This window comes from Procambarus clarkii, chromosome 10, assembly GCF_040958095.1.
Source record: "Procambarus clarkii isolate CNS0578487 chromosome 10, FALCON_Pclarkii_2.0, whole genome shotgun sequence".
NCBI lineage: Eukaryota > Metazoa > Arthropoda > Malacostraca > Decapoda > Cambaridae > Procambarus > Procambarus clarkii.
In genome coordinates this window covers 36589437-36604432 of record NC_091159.1, presented here as the reverse complement: position 1 = coordinate 36604432, position 14996 = coordinate 36589437, and the positions used below count along the sequence as shown (strand labels likewise).

Here is a 14996-nt window from a genome sequence, read left to right as displayed (position 1 = left end):
GTTCACTAGAGGTCTTCACTGTAACCTCCGTTCAACTCCTCGTAACAGTTGTTTGATCACAAAGGTACCACAAACAAGGACGCTGTACTTTGTCACTAGTAAACTGCGCCCTTCCTGCTGCCACCACCTATCCCGAATGCTTCCATAATCCCGCTAATTGATGGCGGGAACGGACCACTTAATGTAAACACATCCAGTGACTGTAGAGTCCCAGTTAATGGATAAGAGGGATGACGTTACTTTAAATGTGGCTTAACTAATTAGAAAAAAGGGGCTTCTAGTATATTAAATAACTACAGGGTTGCTTGCCAAGCTCACTTAAAATACCACGAATCATGGATTAAATAATTAAATATATAATTGGGTAAACACTAATTCAATACAATTTATTAAACTAAATTGGTTATAAATGCACACTCCCTAACTGAAAATATTACTATACTGAGGCAATATGGCTATTTAAAACAACTGGTACTTTAAACTCTCAAACTTTTATCTTTAACCTCTGCAACGTCCTTGGCCAGATGTTGTGCCCTTGACCCCAGGGAGGAAGACGCCCTTCTCTTGCTGCCCAAACGACACTGTCTTAACACTGTTCTCCCCATTAGGAGGCTGATCTGGCTAATTGCCGAACTAATAATCAATGATTTGTTTGTGATAAAATGTGTACTTGGTTGTAACAACGATTCTTCGCGGCGGGGATCGTATTCCAGGGACCTGCCCGAAACGCTGCTCGTACTAGTTGTACTCACCTAGTTGTGTTTGCGGGGGTTGAGCTCTGGCTCTTTGGTCCCGCCTCTCAACCGTCAATCAACTGGTGTACAGATTCCTGAGCCTATTGGGCTCTTATCATATCTACACTTGAAACTGTGTATGGAGTCAGCCTCCACCACATCACTTCCTAATGCATTCCATTTGTCAACCACTCTGACACTAAAAAAGTTCTTTCTAATATCTGTGGCTCATTTGGGCACTCAGTTTCCACCTGTGTCCCCTTGTGCGTGTTCCCCTTGTGTTAAATAAACTGTCTTTATCTACCCTATCAATTCCCTTCAGAATCTTGAATGTGGTGATCGTGTCCCCCCTAACTCTTCTGTCTTCCAGCGATGTGAGGTTTAATTCCCGTAGTCTCTCCTCGTAGCTCAAAACTCTCAGTTCGGGTTCTAGTCTGGTGGCAAACCTTTGAACCTTTTCCAGTTTAGTCTTATCCTTGACTAGATATGGACTCCATGCTGGGGCTGCATACTCCAGGATTGGCCTGACATATGTGGTATACAAAGTTCTGAATGATTCTTTACACAAGTTTCTGAATGCCGTTCGTATGTTGGCCAGCCTGGCATATGCCGCTGATGTTATCCGCTTGGTATGTGCTGCAGGAGACAGGTCTGGCGTGATATCAACCCCCAAGTCTTTTTCCTTCTCTGACTCCTGAAGAATTTCCTCTCCCAGATGATACCTTGTATCTGGCCTCTTGCTCCCTACACCTATCTTCATTGCATTACATTTGGTTGGGTTAAACTCTAACAACCATTTGTTCGACGATTCCTTCAGCTTGTCTAGGTCTTCTTGAAGCCTCAAACAGTCCTCTTCTGTTTTAATCCTTCTCATAATTTTAGCATCGTCTGCAAACATTGAGAGAAATGAATCAATACCCTCCGGGAGATCATTTACATATATCAGAAACACGATAGGACCGAGTACAGAGCCCTGTGGGACTCCACTGGTGACTTCACGCCAATCGGAGGTCTCACCCCTCACCGTAACTCTGCTTCCTATTGCTTAGATACTCCCTTATCCACTGGAGCTCCTTACCAGCTACACCTGCCTGTCTCTCCAGCTTATGTACCAGCCTCTTATGCGGTACTGTGTCAAAGGCTTTCCGACAATCCAAGAAAATGCAGTCTGCCCAGCCCTCTCTTTCTTGCTTAATCTTTGTCACCTGATCGTAGAATTCTATCAAGCCTGTAAGGCAAGATTTACCCTCCCTGAACCCATGTTGGCGATTTGTCACGAAGTCCCTTCTCTCCAGATGTGTTACCAGGTTTTTTCTCACGATCTTCTCCATCACCTTGCATGGTATACAAGTCAAGGACATTGGCCTGTAGTTCAGTGCCTCTTGCCTGTCGTACTAGTGGCTGTACAAGAATGTAACAACTCTTGTATATATCTCAAAACAAAAAAAATTACCACAACTCGCATGTGGTCACTTAAGGTGACTAGATTCTTAATACAAAATGTTAACATACGTAGGGCCTTAAGCACGGTTGATTATTAATTATAGTATTAAGTATTGCATTAATTTGTCTATTTTTAAGGACTTGAACACAGGGGGAAGGGTGACGATAGTGACGTCACAAGTTCAAGTATGTTTATTGAGATAAGCAATAAATATATCTCAAAGGGATAGAGTAGCTTAGACTATGCGCAGCTCAGAGATGCGCAGCTGACTCGCTGCGCATCTCTGCCAGCTCTACGTGTACAAATACTATGAATTCAATACCCAGGCCGGTAATCCATACTTTTTCTAAACTCTTTACTATTAATTTTTAATAACTCTGAGTGAAAGTAATTCGTGGAGAGAATTAGTACCAGACTATCCCAATGAGACTTGGCAACCTTGCTTCGTCGCTAAGCTCATAATCCCCTGGGAAGACCTTTTTCTGCGGTTGGAAGAAAACGCGCTCAGATTGGGGACTTGTTTATTTTATAATAGTAAATAATAAATTAATAATAATAAATAAATGAATAATAAATAATTTATTATAATAATAAATAATATAATAATAACATAGTATAATGATAAGCAATTATTTTTAATGAATTAAATAGCTAATTAGGGTGAATGATAAATAATTCGTGACTAATGCATAATAATAGTATTAAAGAATAATTATAATAATCATTATAATGATAGTCTTAAATCAATTACAATTAAGTTACATCTATAGTTAGTAATTGAAAGTTGCATTATTTGAATTTACACTAATTACATTTCATGGTAATATTTCTCAGCTATCTGCAGGCTTATCACTTTGAGTTTTGTAAGTGAGCAGCTGCTTGCTTGTCGAGAACAGGGGCCCCCTAGTCTTCGGGCAGAGCTTATATAACCTTGGCTTGTTGCGCGCGCAGCTTGGGCGGTTAGACTAGGCTCGCAGACACGTTTTCTTCCCTCAGAAAACCCACCGCTTTGGGGGGGGGGGGGAAGCAGTAAATTTTTAAATTTTGCCCCGAGGGGCGAGTTTATTGGGCAGCGCCACTCATCTTGTGAGTGAACATACCGCCATAGCAGAATGTACAACACTCCCCAATAGGAAGAAAACCCGCTGGGTTGTTCATCCTGTCACTTGTACCCAGACACAGCTGGGACTTGCTTAACTGTCTCAAGTGAACAGCTCCTCAAACAAGAAGATTAACATTTATCAACCCTTAAAAGCTTACGTTATCTTGCGGGTGCAAAATGGGGAAATCTTTTAAGAACAGTATCAATATTTGACAAATAGTGTTTTCCTAACTCAAACAATGTGGGGTTTATTATTCTACAGTTATTCCTAATGTCTCTCAGGTGTTCACATTCACGTAGATAGTGGTCAAGGCGGTGTCCATCACTCTCACCACAGATTCTGCAACTTCGCTGATCAACTGTTGTTTCCATTCCAAATCTCCATGGATATTTGTATCCAAGACGGATTCTCGCTATTACAGATTCTCTCACTCGTCGTCCTCCTCTTCGGCCATACTGATTGGGATTGCCAGCTGCAACCATGTTGTACCATCGTACAGATTCACTGGTTTGTGCTTCTATCCTCCTTTCCTCAGTTACCTTGTCACGGTGATGTTGCCTGATAATACCTCTAATTTGTAGTTGAGTCTTGGGTATGAAGTATTCAATATGGTCTCCTTCAGCGCCTTCAGCAGCCAGCACATCTGCTCGTTCATTCCCACATATTCCAACATGGGAGGGGATCCACAGAAACTTGATGACTCTTCCCTGATTGGTAAGTACTCTCACAGCTCTCTTGATTTCAGCGACTATTGCAAGATTTTCTGCCTGATTTTTACTTAGGCTTTGCAGTGCTGCTTTTGAATCGGTGCAAATCACTGCACCATTAGTGTTCCGTTCAAGAAACCTTAACGCCATAACAATGGCAGTTAGCTCTGCTTGCGTTGAAGAGGCATAGTTCTCAATACGTGCTTTTTCTTCATTTCTGCGTTGGAAGGTATTATCCTTGATTACCGTGTATGCTGCACCAGCCCTGCCATTGATAGGATTAGATGACCCGTCAGTGTAGATTTGATCTAGTTCATCTCCGGCTTCTTTATAAATGTCCTCGAGATACTTGTGCCTCATTTCTTGTGGTATCATGTTGGATTTTTTCATTGCCATTTCATTGATGATGATCTTGCATGAGTCATCCTCCCAGGGAGGTAACCTCTCTACAGGCAGGAGCTCACGGGCTTGCTCAAGCAGGTGAAGCTCTTCAAGGTAGCAGACTGCTCTGTGATGCCATTTTTTGCTTCTCCTGTTTCCCCCTGAAAGTAGCACAGAGCTCAGTTTTTTCTTGGCAATATCATTGTAATGGGGATCTCTGGCTATCCTAATTGCAAGCTTAGCATTCAGCTCCTGAATTCTGTTTTTAATACTGGGAAGGGACAACTCCTCTCGTAGATTAGACGTTTTGGCAGTTCTTGGGACTCCAAGAATGATTGTCATGGCTTCATTTTGAATGCTTTCAAGCCTTTTCATATCGGTTTGGGAGTAGGTGCACAGTACTGGTGCGGCATAGTCTATGACGGAGCGCACATAGGCTGTGTACATCATTTTGAGCACGGCAATTGAGGCTCCATGTCCATTCCAGGTCATAGCTTTCAGTGCCTTGAGTCGACTTTTGCATGTTCCTATGAGTTGATTGAGCTCCTCTTTCTTTCCCTTGTTAGAGCCGACAGTGACGCCAAGGTACCGGTAGTGGTCAACCCATTCAAGTGTTACACCATTAATTTGCAGTTCTTCATTTGCTCTCCGCTTGTGATGGGAGTATGCCTTCGTCTTGTTTGTGGAGAGAGTGAAACCGAGCTCAATACATTTCCTTCCGAGGAGTTCAATGGACTGTTCAATTTTTCCCAAGGTGGGAGCTTGTATTAGGACATCATCTGCATATCCCACTTGTTGTGTTCCTTCCGGAAAATCAATATTTGCAATGGCGTTCATAAGTACATTGAATAGTGTAGGGCTTAAGACTCCGCCTTGGGGGGTCCCGAGTTCCATACTCATTGTTCTGGAGACTGCTCCATTGAAGCAAACCTTGGCTTCCCTTCCTGTGAGGTAGTCTTCAACCCATTTCATGAGTCTCCCCTTGACACCCATGCATGCAAGCTCGTCCAGGATCGCAATCCCCTGTGCTTTGTCGAAGGCTCCTTTGATGTCAACAAATACAGAGTACCTAGCCGTGTCATTAACCAAGTAATTAACTATACAATTTGCTGTGCTCCGTCCTTTAACAAATCCATTGACCCCCTCCCCTAACCTGCCTATTTTGTGCAACAGTCGGTTTAGGATGATCCTTTCAAGCATCTTGCAAGTGCATGACACGAGGCTGATAGGTCTGTAATTACCAGGGTCATTAGGCTTCGGTATGGGAATAATTATTGCGTGTTTCCATTGTGTGGGCAACACTCCACTTAGGAATGACTTGTTAAACAGGTGGAGTAGTGGATTCCCAGACACTGCACACAGTGCATTGAGTATGTCGTAGGTGACGCCATCTTCACCAGGTGCTGTACTTTTACCCTTTTTCATAGCGCCCCTTACTTCTTGGGCTGTGATTGGTTCCCCATACTCGTCATCACTAGACAGTGCTCTTGTTATCCTAATTCTTCTGTCATCATGTCGCAGGAGCTGTTCCCTGCTGATTTCTGCAGGGAGGGAGGAGGAGGATGCTGCATCACTCCACTTGTGAATTAGTTCCTCAGCCTTACCCTGGGGGTCTTTGTGAGCCGCAGGCCGGGCTCTGCCCCCCTTAGCTATCTGAATTTTTGCCCACACTTGTCTTGCAGATGTTTCCCGTCCAATAGAGCTAGTGAACTCAAGCCATTGTCTTTCCCGCTCTTTAATCTTCTCTTCCCTGGCTACTTGACACACTGTCTTAAACAACTCTTGGTTACTTTCAGTGGGATGTCTCCGGTACTCTCTACTCATGTCTCGCACATTTGCGTTAAGCATCTTTATGTAATCATTCTCATACCATTTTATTTTCTTCCTCTGAGGGTTACTTCGCCCAGGCGTACGGCGCGGAACTCTTAGACAGCTCTCAATTTGGTGGTTAAGGTCATCAACAAATGTGTTAATGTCTTCTGGGATTTGGTATTCCGTGAACCAGTCACTCATCCTGTTTATGAAGTGCGGCCTCATATCTGGTCCGAGTGATAACCTTTTTCTTTTATTTGTCTCTTTCCTTCTCTTGCTCATGTCGACGGTGGTAATCAGTGCCCAATGGTCACTACATAAACTGTGCACAATGTGTGTACTGGCATCCGTGTCCTGTGCATTCAGCAGGAGAGCATAATCTAATCTTCCTCCTCTGAGGTGAGTTGGCTGTTCATCACCCAGGACCCTAAGGTTTTCACTTCCCCTGACAAAGAGTGACAGTTTCCGTCCATTGACATTGGGCTGATGACAGTTGGCACCAAAGTGTGGGTGTCTGGCATTCAGGTCACCAACCAGCAGGGTAGGTTCTTCATTAACAAACTCAGGCAGTGCGTCAAGGTCAAGTTTACTCTGTGGCACATATAGGTTGATTATATGTAGGGCATTATTGTTTAAGTAAAGGGTTACTCCCAGTGATTCAAACTCATCCCCCATGTGCAGGTCATCAATAATCTGTGCGGGAATGTTGTTATTTACATAAGTGATGAGACCCCGTTTTCTTTCCCCATGTGGCAGGGAGAACTTGCGATAACCGCTGAACCTTGGGTTGAAGTCATCACCTACCATTGTCTCCTGTAGCACTATGACGTCAGTTTGGTGTTCACGAGCGTATTGTATGATGTCATTAATTCTATTGCGAACGCCATTGCAGTTCCATTGTAGGATAGTGAGACTTTCTTCAGCGTGGTTATCCAATGTGGAGGTGTTGGTCATCAGATGTACTGTGTGTGGTGTTGTTGCTGGTGAGAGTGTGTTCACTGGTGGTGTTGTATGTGGTGTTGCACCACCGTCATGTGCTGGTGGTACTGTTTGTATGCCAGTGCCAGTGGTCAGTGGTGTTGTGTACACTAGTGTCGTTGTGTTCACTGGTGGTGCTGTTGTCTTCACTGGTGGTGTTGCGTTCACTGGTGGTGCTGTTGGTGGTGTTGTGTTCACTGGTGGTGTTGTGTTCACTGGTGGTGCTGTTGGTGGTGTTGTGTTCACTGGTGGTGCTGTTGTGTTCACTGGTGGTGGTGTGTTCACTGGGTCGCACTGAGTTCACTTGGGTAGCACTGAGTCTGCTGTTATGTGCCGTGGCTCGTGTTGCATCCCCATGCACCAAGTTGCAACCTGCTGAACTCGCCTGAGGCAACTTCAGGCCCTGCAGAATGTGAAGTATGTCCTCCTGGGTCTTCTGGATTGTACATAGGGTATTCTCAAGTTTATTTTGCTTGCTTATTAGTTCTTGCATGAGTGGGTGATTTTTTATCATGTGGGTAATCATTGCTTCCATACCGGGCGGCATTGTTTTATCTGGACCCAGTGAGGTGTTGACTGGTGAGTGAGGCGGGGGAGTGGTAGGGTGGGGGAAAGGGAGGGTCGCCTGAGAGGCGGAAGGGCTGGTTGACTGGGAGGCGTTAGGGGGTATGGGTGATGAGGCAGGAATGGGGTTGTTGGTTGGGGTAGGGTTGGGGTTAGTGAGGGAGATGAGGTTGGGGTTAGTGAGCGGGGTTGAGGTAAGTGGGTTTGTGAGAGAAATGGGGTCTGGTTGGGCCTGTGCGGGGTGGTGGTGGGTCACTCCACCACTACCCCAGGCTGGTGTCTGCCTACTGGAGGCTGGACCCTGGCTTTCTGTGGTACTGTTCACGGAGCCATTCCCGCCCCTGTTTACTGGTCCACCTGCTGTCTGCGTCTGCGTCGGCGTCCTTCTCAAGCCCTGCCAGTCAGGCCTCCTGCTGCAATATCTGTTCCAGGCATGGTGGGCCTGCTTGCAGTTGACACATTTAGGTATTACCCCGCTACCCCCACCCTGTTTAAGCTTGTCCAGACACTGCTTGGTGTCGTGAGAGCCACTGCAACACCCACACCTAATTGGGCGATCACATTGCCACGTTCTGTGATCCCACCGTTGACAGTTGCCACACAAGGACGGACTGCCAATATACCTCTCCACTTTGCACGCCCTCATGCCTGGTATTTTAATGACTTGGGGCAGCTCTCCCTTCCACATAGCAATTGCTTGATTTTTGGGCAGTCCCCCTGGTCCGGTGTTGCGCTCGACCCAAACAATCTCGGTATAGTCCTTGAGATATTCCACGTCAACATGAATGCTATAGTTCTTAATTATAATTTTAGTTTGTCTTGTCTGTGGGTTTGCTTCTAATAATTTGACATTCTTACCAAGATACTCGAGACTGGTCTCTGTGAAGTACTTCAGGGCACTGTAACCCTGCACCCGTGCACTAACATTGCCACCTACACACCTGCTCTCTATACAATAATTTCCTCTGTGGGCGCGGGCGGCCTCAATAATCCATCTAAACTTCTCTGATGCTGTCATTACCCCTGCAGGAAAGATTAGGGTGTGCCACTCACTGTCTTCGTCGTGTCGTCGTCGTTGTTGTTGTTGTTGTTGTTGTTGTTGTTGTTGTTGTTGCTGAGGTTGCTGTTGCTGCTCATCCTGTCGCCGTGACTTATCCCGTTTCCTGCCTCTTCTACCTTGGACTACTTGGAAACCTTCATCGTCTATTGTAGAGTCTCCTGTATCAGTACTGTTGGAGGGCCCAGGGCTGGGATCCCGACCGGAGGGCCCCGGGTGTGGACCATCACCCAGGGGCCCCTGGCGGGGATGGGGGTCGTTATGGTTCCCGGGTACACCAGCCATGGTCACTTGTTGTTGTTGTCTCTTAGAAGTCTTACTTCTCGTGTCAGCAACCATCTATTTGCTGCGGCTCACTTCATGTGTTGTTGGGTGGTATGTCTTCAACACTGCACTCTGCCCTACGTACGCACACATGTACATATATACACCTACAAGGCACAAGGTTTACACTCACACGTAGCGTAGGGGTACTCTATGGTGTGCCCTGGCAGTCGCTTGTGTAAACACACTAGTCGCGCACACAGACCACGACCTTGGGTAGGGAGGGCACAAAGGCTATTTTTCACGCGCGTGGGGCCCCAGGCTTCAGGTACCGCGAGGCGACCCAACCTACGTCAGAACTCCTACCTCACAACTTCCCCTCAGCAGGCCTCGATATTGCCACATTAACAATTGCTGCCTTAATTTCTGGCCAATCCACACGTCTAGGGCCTACCACAGTTGGTAGGAGGGGCGGTGCACACTTAGTGCCTCTGTAGCTGATCTACTTGGCGCACTGAAGACTAGACCTTAGGCCTAGGCCTATGTCAAACAGGAGGATGGATACATCCTGCCTGCTCCTCCTCTAGCTTGAGGGCAACCCCCTCAAGCTATTGGGGGAAGCAGTGTTCTTTTCATGGAAACCCAAGTCAAAGTACCACTCCACAGCTATTGTCGATGTATACGATCTAATACGAGATCTATAAGCTTCTAACAGGTTAGACTGTTACAAACTGTATACGGCTCTTTTATGCTGCGTGAGCATAAGATTAACTGGGTATAACCGCAGTACCTCACTTCACCACCACAGACTTTGACTGCTGGACCTGAGAAATGCACACTACTACCACAGACTACTATGCACCAATAGGCTCCCCTGCTCCACATACATTGAAAGACGCCTCTTTATAAAAACGCCAATAGGAGATAATCTCGCAAACACCGGTTGTCTTCTTACTACAGCCCAACCAAGTGGGTTGAACGACAGAGCGACGACTTCGCTTCATGCAGGTCGGCGTTCAATCCCCGACCGTCCAAGTGATTGGGAACTATTCCTTCCCCCGTCCCATCCCAAATCCTTATCTTGGTCGATTGATTGATAAAGATTAAGCCACTCAAGAGGTGGCACGGGCATGAATAGCCCGTAATTATCCTGGTCTCTTCCAAGTGCTATATATAGTCGTAATGGTTTGGCGATTTCTCCTGATAGTTCCCTTCTTTCCTCCAGGAGGAAAGACAGAGCTACAGAGGACTTGCTACAACTGTTAGCTTTTCCCCCACAAAACAATGTTATATGCAACTGCTCCCACAAACACCGATTAGTTTCATTCCTTCAACAAACACCACTAGGCAACCCTTCCCCAGCAAACAAAGACGCCCCATGCAGCCCCCATAAATACTGAAAAACGTCCAATCCACTACAAATAACGATGAACGCCACAGCTCCCAAAGGCACTGATATCCAACCCCTTCCACCACCACCCCTACCCCCAACTCCCAAGACACACACACACACACACACACACACACACACACACACACACACACACACACACACACTGTGTGCGTGTGTGTGCAGGAGGCAGGAGTAAATAGTAGGGCGCTCCAGTAGATAAGGGAATACCTTAGCAATAGGAAGCAGAGTTAGTGTTGGATGAGACCTCAGATTGGCGTGAAGTCACCAGTGGCGTCCCACAGGGCTCTGTACTCGGACCTATCCTGTTTCTGATATACGTAAATGATCTCCCAGAGGGTATAAACTCATTCCTCTCAATGTTTGCTGACGAAGCCAAAATTATTAGAAGGATTAAAACAGGAGGACAGCTTGAGGCTTCAAGAAGACCTGGACAAGCTACAGGAATGATCGAACAAATGGTTATTAGAGTTTAACCCAAGCAAATGTAATGTAATGAAGATAGGTGTAGGGAGCAGGAGACCAGATACAAGATATCATTTGAGAGATGCAATACTTCAAGAGTCAGAGAGAGAGAAAGATCTGGGGTTGATATCACGCCAGACCTGTCCCCTGAAGCTCATATCAAGAGGATAACATCAGCGGCATATGCCAGGTTGGCTAACATAAGAACGGCCTTTAGAAACCTGTGTAAGGAATCTTTCAGAACATTATATACCACATATGTCAGACCCATCCTGGAGTATGCGGCTCCAGTATGGAGTCCATATCTAGTCAAGCATAAGACTAAGATGGAAAATGTTCCAAGGTTTGCCACCAGACTAGTACCCGAACTGAGGGGTAAGAGCTACGAGGAGAGACTACGGGAATTAAACCTCACGTCACTGGGAGACAGAAGAGTTAGAGGTGACATGATCACCACATACAAGATTCTCAGAGGAATTGATAGGGTAGACAAGGACAGACTATTTAACACAAGGGACACACGCACTAGGGGACACAGGTGGAAATTGAGTGCCCAAATGAGCCATAGAGACGTTAGAATTTTTTCAGTGTCAGAGTAGTAGACAAATGGAATGCATTAGGAAGTGATGTGGTGGAGGCTGACTCCATACACAGCTTTAAGTGTAGATATGATAGAGCCCAGTAGGCTCAGGAACCTGTACACCAGTTGATTGACAGTTGAGAGGCGGGACCAAAGAGCCAGAGCTCAACCCCGCAAGCACAATTAGATGAGTACAATTAGGCGAGTACTGATAGCCGCTCCCTTTGAGTCGATCCTGGTCTCCGACACAATCGGCTCCACACTCCCACAGGGGTGACCAACTCTCCCACAGTGATATGACCACCTCCACCCCGACCGAGATGTGGGCCCACACGCCAACAGATGCTGACCCCCATTCCCACAGTGGCGGTACCCCACCCCTAAAGAGAAGCTAACCAGTCTTTGCTCACTGTGACTGACTGGGTAATATAGTGACAACAGCCACGCCGCCACAGGAAATTAAGAAGTTGGTGGTAGGCGAGTGTCGTCTTGGAGTCTAGCCGGCGGGCGGGTGAGGGTGTGGACGGATTGCGGTCATGGCCGGGTGAGGATGTGGGCGGGTAAGGGTGGGACCGAATGAAGGTGTAGACTAGTGTTTTGCGTGTGGATGGGTGTAGGCAGAGGCGTCCTTTGTTGATTAGGCTGTGGGTGAAGCACCAGTGTTGGTTGTGTGTGTGTGTGTGGGTGAAGCACCAGTGTTGGTTGTGTGTGTGTGTGTGGGTGAAGCACCAGTGTTGGTTGCGGGTGTGGGCGGGGCTGGATTACCCAATAGCCAAGTAAACCATGGCCTATGACCCACTAGCACCAGGGGGCCCAACCAGCACTTGTTGTGTGTGTCCCATAAAATAGACAAATATTTAACAATACATAGAGTAATCAAACATTGGTAACATTGTAGACACTGTCGTATGGGTTTCCGAGGTTTCATGTGACCTTATCACAACTGAGAGGGAGAAAGAGCAGAGTGCAGAGTATTACTTGCTTTTATTTACCATTCATTAAAGTTGTATTCTATATATAAATAAGTGATTGTTTACTTTTAATTGTCGGGGAATTTATCCCTCCAAGAATCATTGTCAAGTTGTTTCTAGTTCTTCCACCTGCTACATTTCAAGGCATGGATATTCCGTAAACTGTAGCAGGGGTTCTCAACCAGGGAACTCTCGGGGCAAGGCTGGATATCAGCGTTTCGGGATAGTGGTGAGTTGAGACCAAGTAAATGCACACGTATTGGTATAGAAAATGAAAAGATGCTTAATATTATATAAATATTATTACTTAAACATGTGAGGTTTACCATTTGGAGTAATTTTTCCTTTTCGTTGGTAATTGGAGATAAGAATGTCATCCTAAAACTATTTGATTAGGTCTCGAAAACGTAAGTTAAAAGCTAAAAATCAGGCAGCACTGGCATATATGTTCCAAAGTTTTCAGTATAGGTACTAATCTTTTATTAAAAGCCCTCATTAGCAGTCATCATCTAAACTGGCAAGTGAACCTTTGTTCTAAACAGAGATTATTCTCAACTTATAACTTCATTGTATTATTAATCGTTGGTTTAAATATAAAAAGTTTATGTTGAAAACGTTTTCTTTGAAGAATTTAATTTTCTGTAAACGGAATTCTGATCACAATCAAATAGTTTTCGAATTCCATATTTCACAATTTTGTTTAAATTACATCATATTAAAGTAACGAAACGTAATGAAACCTAACATAACCATGGATAGAGAGTAGATAATAGCACTAATTATTTTTACGAATAACATAGAAGATGGGTTGCGAAATGTAAATACAAGTTATTCGCAGTCTACCCTAACCTATGAGCAGATCTACACCCCTGCAACCAGTGGTGCAGTGGTGCCGGAGCTGGCCAGGGCGCCGCTCCGGCACCTCGGCAAGTGGTTGATGGAATAGGGGAAAGGGAGATGATGGCTTGTGGTGGTGGTTGGTCGTGGCAGGAAAATATTACTATTACATCACTAATAAGGAAATAATGTTGTATTTCTTCGTTATTTTTTAAAGATTCAATAATATTTAAGTTTGTATATATTGAAAAAGTAAACAGGCTGAATTGTACTGGTACACATCTGGAAATATAATACCAGACGCACGTGAAGGCTTATATCCATTTATGCGAGACAAAGTTGCCGACCTACCGCTTTGGATACGAATATTCAGCGATAATGTTCATGGCTTTAGCAGTAGTTCATTAGACAGGTATGCTTTATTCATACAATAGTATATTTTAATAGTAAATACTAGGCACGTAAAATGACAAAACTGCTACACACAACTTTACATAATTTAGTGCTTTTTCAGGTGGTTCTAGCGTCGTGTGAAATACTGAGTAGTTGGCATCTCTGCTTCTGTGTTTCAGTGACATTAGTAAAGTGGTGGCTGCTTGTTCGTGGATTTCTCTCTAATACAGAAGCATTTTTTTCTGAGCATTACTGAGGTGTTTACGAGTTATTCCTATTAGTACTGCCGAGTGTGAGAGGGAATTCAGTCACATGAACCTGATGATCACAACAACACACTCAAGAATTCTCATAAATCATGTATCACCACTTATGTTTGTTAAACTACATGGACCTCCTCTAGTTCAGTGGAATCCTGAGTCATATGCCATATCATGGCTGCCACAGATCGGCAGATGCCACAAGGGCAAGAGTTACTTCACACCCCCGAAAACATCTCTCCTGACCCTTTGTGAAAACTATTGTGAAACCTCTCACTGGTTGTATTTTGTGAACATTAAATGCCTTCTTAAATTGATAAATAGCATTAATTAACATTAATTAACTTCTTAAATTGATAAATACATGAATTGTTTTTTCTTTGTTATAATTATATTTTATGATAATTAGTGAGTACAAACACGAAATACTTAATCGTGTGACATAGAAACAGGATAGGAAATGACAGGCTTTTGACAGGCCCACCAGAGCTGTGACACCTATAAAATTGGCACTGCACCCTTGGATCTAACTATACCCTTAATTATAGTATATAATTTATTCAGGGTGGTCCAAAAATCTCCATACACAGGAAAATTAACAACTTAAGAACGTGTAACTTTAATTTATAAAGATGCTCTACAAACATTGACCTTTTTTAATGGTGTGACAGAAAAGATAAACAAAATGAAATAACTAAAGGAACGCATTTCAAATACTATTTTGCTCATGACACCAAATGCGTTAACGGGAGTTTATCATGAGTGGGAGAGGTGCATCTGTATGTGTTTTAAAAGCAATGCCAACCATATAAAGCATGGTTTGTGAATTAAGTCGCACTTTAATAATATATTAAGTTCCTGAAGTATTAGGAATTTTGGATCACACTGTATTTATATTTGAGAAAGGGAAATTTTTCATTACATAGTTCAAAAACATTACCGAACTTATTTTTGGGAATGACCGCAACTTGGACCAACTGGTGGAATGTAAATGTGATTGGTGCATCCATGGTGAGTATACCTGTGGTGGGTGTA

General features: G+C 44.5%; 1 protein-coding gene across 2 annotated transcripts in view; it reads left to right on the top strand.

The window, feature by feature from the left end:
- Positions 1-14996, top strand: part of fid (fire dancer) — a 223549-nt gene that overhangs the window by 176006 nt on the left and 32547 nt on the right. The window lies entirely within an intron of this gene.